We start from the raw sequence: 6,779 nt of genomic DNA, 5'->3' as shown, positions 1-6,779 counted from the left end.
GCGTCGCGCAGCGCGCCTGCGGGGAGGGAGGATGCGAAGAGGACCAGCTGAAATGCTCTGGCTTGGGAAGGTGGTCGGGGAGGCGCGGGTAGTGGTAAAAGAAAACCTTATCTGGTGAATAAATCAAAGTCAGGCGCTGAACGGTAGCCAACTCCTCTCTTTGCCTTTGCAATGTGAGGAATCTAGCCCAAGGCCAGTACCAAGCCCTGAACTGCATCTTGTGGGGGGAGAGGGGATATCATCTTTTAAAAATAAATAAATAAATAAATAAAATTTTTAAAAAATTGGTGCTAGGTGGTGGGGGAATCCCTCAGTTGTTAAGAACACTTGATGCTTTTGCAGAGGACGACATTAAATTCCCAGCACCCATGGGGGTTGGGGGTAGAGGGCAGTGTCACAACCACCTGCAACTCCATCTCCAGGAAATGTGACACCTCCTGGTACACCTGCACTCGTACACATACCACACACAGACACATATATGTAACTAGCAATGAAACATTTATTTTTATTATTATTATTATTATTATTATTATTATTATTATTATTATATTATCATCATTAGGCTGGGTTGGGGGTGCCTTTAATCCCAGCATTTGGAAGGCAGAGGCAGTTAGATTTCTGTGAATTCAAAACTAACCTGGACTACAAAGCAAGCTTTAGATCAGCGAGGGCTACACAGTTGAGCCCCTGTCTCAAAAACAAAAAGTCACTACCAGACTGGCACGGTAAATGATGCCTATGACCCCAGCACTTGGGAGATTGAAGCAGGAAGCTGTAGCGACCAACTGGGCTACCGGTTTTGAGACCCTGTGAAGAAGGAGGAGGAGGAAGAAGAGGAGGAGGAGGAAGCACCACCAGCAGCAGCTGTTGCCAAGCATGGCGGCTCAGGCTGTAATCCCAGACTGATGTTAGGATCATCATAAATTCAGGTTAGCCTGAGCTATGAAGTAAATTCAAGGTCAGTCAGAACTAGAGTGAGACCCTTCAGTCAAAAAACTGAGAGAGAGGGTAGAGCCCAACCGTTTGTTTCTGGGGTAGGCAGGTAATGGCTGCTGGGGACAGGAGACATTTTCTTCAGCGGTAGTCACCGGGAAGGTCACATACACAGGAAAGAGGGAATAGCTGATCCGTTCAACACAAGGGGGAGGAGACAAAGTAATGGGGGTGACCATGATCAAATGTATTCATTCTGTACAAGCATGGGGATGTTGTTATAAGACACATTATTGTATATAAGTAATGTAGTCTAACAGCATCTTGCTAAGTGATAAGCCAGACAAAATGGCTCAGTGAGTAAAGGCACTTGCTGCCAAGCCTGAAACCTGAGTTCAATCCCTGGGACCCACATGATAGATGAGGTAAGCTAACTTGTGCAAGCTGTCCTCAATCTCGTATGTGCCTATACACACACACCAATTATATAATAGGTAAATGTAATTTTCAAAAGCTTAACAAGATGGGGAAGCTACAGCCACTAGAAAAGGGAACAGAAGGAAGTGAGCCAGAATTAGGGAAACCCATTGAGATTATAACAGCAGAATCTACCTCACCTTCACCTCTCCTTCTCGGACCCTCCCCAACACATTCCAGCCCAGGTGAAGAAAATCAAGTGGCCCAGCAAACCACTCACCAGCTCTGCAGCTGGCCCTGGGGCTCACACATGCACACACATCCAAGAACAGTACCACCCCCAGGCAACGTGAGGACAGGACTTGCAACACATTGGCACAAGCCCTTAGAGGTTATCAGCCCCTATTGTCATCTTACTAATGGGAAAAGTAAGGCCTGAGGAAAGAAAGAGACAATCATCTGAGATCATGAAGCATCTTGGGCAACAATCTTGTCTGGAAGCAGGTCTCCTGATTGAGGGGAACCCCAGCCTTTTTCCAACCTCCAGCAGCCTGCTCTCCCTTCCTAGACACACAAGCCTCAGACTCCCCTCTTCAGTTCCTCCTAGCAGCTCCCACTTCCCCTGAGGAGCAAAGTGAGGAAGTGGGCATTGAGCAGGATGCTGAGAGCAGCTGAAGAGAGCTGGAAGATGTGATCTTGCAGAACATGGTGGTTCCAAGCTAAAGAGGCAAGAGAATCGGACTTTTCAATTAGCCTCTGCCAAGTTTGAGACCAGCCTAGGATACAGGAGACGCCATGTCAAAACTCACCAGTTTGCATACACAGCGAGTGTATTATCACATTTTTTTTTTTTTTTTTTGCCAAATCAGTGGGTACCTAAATTATCTATAAAATTTCTCTTAGAGCCAGGTATGGTAGCCCGTGTTTAAGCCCAGTACTTGGGAGGTGGAGATGGGACTTAAAAGACCCTGTAGTCTCAGAGTGAGGGTAGGGGGTGGAGAAATGTGAACCGGCTCAGTGAGAGTTTGCCCCAAGCTCAACTCCTGGGACCCATACAATGGGATGAAAAAAAAAAAAAAAAAAAAAAGGATTCTCAAAAGAGTTGTATTCTGACTTCCAGAGGAGTATGGCATGCAAGTGCGCGCACACGTGTGTGTGTGTGTGTGTGTGTGTGTGTGTGTGTGTGTGTGTGTGTGACACTTGATAAGTTTAATTTAAAAAAAAAAAAAAAAACAACCACAGGGACAGCAAGATGACACGGTGAGTAACAGCTTACCAATACTAGCAAACCAGAGTTCAATCCCCACAAACCACATAAAGGTGAGGGACCAATCCCGTCAATCTGTCCTCTGACCTCCACAAACACACAGCATGCACCTTTCCCCAGCTACCACACACATAATAAAAAAAAAAAAAAGAAAAGAAATAAAAATTTAAACCTCAAAATATAAAGTAAATAAATGAAGAATTCTCCTGATCTGGACATAGGCATTAAGAGCCGTGAAGCCCTTGAGAACTTTTGCCTGGTCCAGCTGTTCTAGGAACCCCCAGGGATGCATTCATTGGAAGTGTTCACAAAGGGCTCTTTAAGCGAGGCATGGAACCCAGAAGGATCCCAGTGGCTGACGGTGCTGGGGTGGTAAGGAAACAGGGCTAGTGAGAACAGTGTACAGAAACTGTCTACAAGTGAAAGGCAGATGTAGCAAGACTGGTGTGTGCAGCCAGTCTGCAAGGCAACGTGATTCCAACAAACACTGGCAAAGCAGGGCCCCAAAGCTCTATGTTAGATCTGAGCCCTCCCAGACTTCCCAGAGTGCCCAGCATAGCTAGCCTCACAATGAGAGACCGTGCTGTAGTATCTTCTGTGAAATGCAAGGTTTTGGTCTGTGGGTTTGATATGGGTCTGGTCTTCCTATGTAGTTCATTCAGGCTAGCCTGGAACTTGTCGTCCTACAAAACACAGGGCAAGAACCTCCTGATGTTTCAACGACTGCAGGAGCAGGGCAGGAGTCGACCTTCTCAGGGAGCTTTTTCCCAGCACAGAGAGGAGAGTTGGATGGTCCTTCCTGACAGGGCAACCTGCAGAGGAGATAAGGCATCAAGCAAAGGGAGGGAGGAAGCCAGGTACTATGGTCAGGAGAATCTCACAGCAGACTTATTAGCAATCAAGCTGTTAGCAATCAGGTCTTTTCTGCTGCCCTGACTTGATAACGACAAGATGCTTTATTGATACAAGTTTTACAGAACAAAGACTGCTTGATTCGCCAAGTGGTACAGAATACATGTTTGTCTATACACTACACGTCCAAGGTTACAAGTTCAGTCACAATTAGAAAATACAAGCAGAGCCGGGCAGTGGTGGCACACGCCTTTAATCCTGGCACTTGGGAGGCAGAGGCAGGCGGATTTCTGAGTTCGATGCCAGCCTGGTCTACAGAGTGAGTTCCAGGACAGCCAGGGCTACACAGAGAAACCCTGTCTCAAAAAAAAAAAAAAAAAAAAAAAAAAAAAAAAAAAAAAAACAAGCAGAGCAGATTATTCTTGCTGTTATTAGTCCTATAACTCTAATTTAAAGAATCTACAGAATGTTACCTCCAAAGCAAACACATTTAAATATATGACAGCCTGCTTTTAGGCTGGCAATGTTTGCTGTTTGAACAAAAAACATTTGAATAGCAAATACTAATACATAAATTCTTTTATTATATATTTCATTATATACACCGTAAAGTAGGAAAAGTTTGTTTTAGTCAGTCTATCTTATTTACTGATTTTTATTCCTTCAGGAATACTCCCTACAACCCTTTATCTTTAAATTACATTTTTAGAGACCTCTAAGCCTATAATAAAAAGAGACCTTGAGTCTGTAACCTATTCTCCTGGCCAGTCAGAGTTTGTCAATTGTCTCTGTTTGCCCTCCATCAATTATCCTGTTTGAGTTTGCTCAGCGGTGGATAGCCTAAGAAGGTTCCTGAAGGAATGGCCTTATCTGTGTACTTATCAGTGCTTAATGATCTCTTGATCAAGACTTCCAAATAATGGCCAGATAAAGTTAATTCTAGGATTTTTTCCTAAAAAAATACTCAGACATAATTTCTCTCAGAAAAAGACATAGAATGAGCCATAACACAGAAAGTCCCCCATTATGCAGCACACAGAGACCAAAGCCCAAAAGTTAGAGATAGAAGGACAGCGATTGTAGCAGTCTGCTCAGCTTTGCGGGAACCTTGTCGAGCAGCTGTGCTGGCTTCGTGACTCTCTGTGTCTAGTGAATACGACTGTGCCAATCGATGACTCCTGATGACATCAGTAGCAGCTGTCATCTCTTCTATTCCATTATTGGTCACTTCTGCTCCGTCACCTGAATGCCCTCTTTAGCTGGATACAGGCACACTTATAATAAAACTACATTTCCCAACCTCCCTCACAGCGTGAGACTTTGTTTTACTCAAAGACACACACACACACACACACACACAAAACCCCAATATTCTTTTTGAGATGTCTCAGTACTGTTCTTGATGAGAAGGAAGGGATTCAATATCTCACAGCCAGTCCAGTCTGGCTAAAAAAAAAATCTTGTTTGTTTTATCTTCTTTGTATTATCTCCCTTATTTGTCCTCAATGCTTTGGTTTGGTTTAGTATTTTGTTTGTTTGTGTTTGTTTCTATTTTGTTTTGTTTCTGCTGAGGGTGAGGTCTTGATCCACACCTCCACCATTCCCAGTTTGTACAGTGAGGGGATCAACCCCAAGGGCCCCTTGCATGCTAGGAGGCACTCTGCAGCCTCAGGCCAGAGGTTCGACTTGGCTTGGTTTGGAACAGGATCCTGCCATGTATCCCTGGCTAGTCTAATATCTACTATGTAGCTGAGGTGTGGTGCTACACATCTTTAGTCTCAGTACTGGGGAGGTAAAAGTACAGGATAGCAATAAGTTCTAGGCCAGCCTGGTCTACTACAGAGTAAATTCCAGGGCTACATACAGAGATGCTGTCTCAGGGAAACAACAACAAACGGATATGCAGCCCCAGCTGACTTTGAACTTTCCTGGATTCTCTTCTCCCTCACTTCCCAAGTGCCAGGATGCTAAGTATGAGCCACTTCACCTAGCTAAATGAAACTTTTTCCCTTGTAGTACTTGAACCCGGGACCTAACACATGCTGGACCATGGTTCGGCCATTGAGCTACATCCTCAGCCAGAGAAGCCTTTTCTGTGCTTCAGGAAAGTTTCCTGGGATCTTTGATTCTCATTAGCATTTAGATTTTGTTGTTCCAACAACACATTTATCTAGCACTAAGTATATATGGGGCTGTGTACTAGGGACACAATAGCAATGTCATGATAGGAGACTTTCCTTACTCTGCCACTGGGAAGCCAGCACCCAGCAGGCCCATCCACCCTTGGCACAGGGGTCCCATTTGGCACCAGGAGGCCCTGTCCTTCTCTGGGCTGGGAAGGAACACTGGAGGCTGACTAGATCCAGGATGTCCCTCTGTCACAGTGTCAGCCTGCCAAGTCTACCCACTGCTGCTCCCTCCCCTAAGAATATCCAGAAGCTTCAGGCTTCTGGGTAGGGTGTAGGAGCAGCTGGTACAGACCAGGCAAGGGCTGCTGAGTCACCCCTGAGAGGGAGCTCAGAGGAACCTAGTGTATATTGCTTGAAAAATGTCCATGATCAAGCACTGCCTTCAAGAAGGGCACAGGCCTGTTGTGCATGTTAGTGTTTGTTCCTCAGAGAGAGGATTTAGCCACTTACAATCCTACAGCTAAAGAGAGGGGGCAGCTCTGAGAATTGTCTTCGCTAACTCCACCCCAAGAGTCTGGACAAGCTTCCTACTTCCAACTTGGGAAGCCCAGATCCCTCAAGCCTCTGGTTTCTGCTCTTCCTCCAGAGACCCTTGCTTTCAGAGCCTTGGCTGTGAGCGAGGCTCACTGGATGAATGATTCCTGAACCTGGAAGGAGCAGGAGCAGGACTCTCTGTGCGGGCGGGCGGGCGGGCGGTTGTTTCTGTGATGTTCTCTAAAATGTGGGGGCTTGCCCCGAGCTTAACCACTGGGAAGAGCGAGGAGAAAAAAATCAAAAAGAGGGGACTGATAATATTTATGGTGATGCTGCTTGAAACCCAGCACTCCAACTGCGGAGGCAGGAGGATCTGGAGGAGTCCAAGGTCAGCCAGGACGCTGTGGGGTGGGGGTGGGAGGAACTTGAAAAGTTAACTTTGTAATACATGTTATGCCATTGTTTTGACTAGACCTCAGCGCTGGGGAAGAACAAGAGGTAAAGTTCTACGTCATAACTAAAACCATCCTATCTACGGAGTCTTCCGGTTTCCGAGAGAGCGGGAGAAATAAGGGACAAGTCCCTGTTCCACGCGGACTAGTTTGAGTCAGCCAGATACTGAACTTCCTTCTACGTAATCCGTG

Source organism: Arvicanthis niloticus, chromosome 20, assembly GCF_011762505.2.
Source record: "Arvicanthis niloticus isolate mArvNil1 chromosome 20, mArvNil1.pat.X, whole genome shotgun sequence".
Taxonomy (NCBI): domain Eukaryota; kingdom Metazoa; phylum Chordata; class Mammalia; order Rodentia; family Muridae; genus Arvicanthis; species Arvicanthis niloticus.
This window is presented reverse-complemented; position numbering follows the sequence as displayed.